At 40.2% G+C, this 1032-nt stretch overlaps 1 protein-coding gene across 1 annotated transcript in view; it reads right to left on the reverse strand.

Moving 5' to 3' along the window:
- The window catches only part of LOC106872267 (metalloprotease TIKI1), a 98308-nt gene that overhangs the window by 70929 nt on the left and 26347 nt on the right, over nucleotides 1–1032 (reverse strand). The gene's annotated exons all lie outside the window — the stretch shown is intronic.

Consider the following 1032-nt stretch of genomic DNA (forward strand, 5'->3'; position numbering starts at 1 on the left):
ATATATATATAAATATATATATATATATATATATATGTGTGTGTGTGTGTGTGTGTATGTATAGATATACAAATACATGTGTGAGTGTGTGTCTAAATACGTACGTGTGTGAATATGGGAATAGATGCACCAAGTATGTTTGTGTGTATGTGTGTGAATGATTATGTCAATATACATGTTTACACACACACACACACACACACATACACACACATGTATATATATATATAAGGACATTTTATTAGAATACGTATGTACATACACACACACACACAGACTTTTAAAGTGAATATATGTACGTGTATATATATGTGTGTATATATGCAGATATATACATGTGTGTGTGTGTGTGTGTGTATTATTGTGCTTCCGTGTGTATGAAGGTGCTTTTGTGCGTCTGTGTGTGTGTGTGTTTATTAAATTTTCTGTGTGTAAATGGTTTTAATACTTTCCTTCGTCTTAACATAGAAGCGGTTTCCGTGACGAAGTGTGTGTGTGTGTATGGGAATGCGTGTGTGTGTGTGTGTGTGTGTGTGTCTATGGATGTATATATATCTTTTATCTATATCTTCTCTTCATTTGGTTGTGGCCATGCTGGGGCACCGCCATGAAGAACTTGTAGTCGAACAAATCAACCCCAACGTTTAGCATTTAAAAAAAAAATCCTGATAGCTAAGCAATCGTTCTCTTCTTGCCGAACCGCTCACTTACGGGGACGTAAACACACCAACATCGAGACAAACACGGACACAAAGACACACGTTTCAGTATCTATCTATCTATCTATCTATCTATCTATCTATCTATCTATCTATCAATCTATCTGTCTGTCTGTCTACGGGCTTCTTTCGGTTTCTGTCTATCAAATCCACTCACAAGGCTTTGGTCACTCGGAGGCTCGGAGCCGGCCCTAGGGTTGCTGGAGCCCCCCCTTCCCCCCGGCCCGGTAAGCTGAACTTCGGCGTGTACAAGCTGACGGTCGTGGAAATTTCCTTCTCTTTGCCACGCCCACCCTGGCAGCCCCTAGCACAT

This window comes from Octopus bimaculoides, chromosome 28 (genome assembly GCF_001194135.2).
Source record: "Octopus bimaculoides isolate UCB-OBI-ISO-001 chromosome 28, ASM119413v2, whole genome shotgun sequence".
Taxonomy (NCBI): Eukaryota; Metazoa; Mollusca; class Cephalopoda; order Octopoda; family Octopodidae; genus Octopus; species Octopus bimaculoides.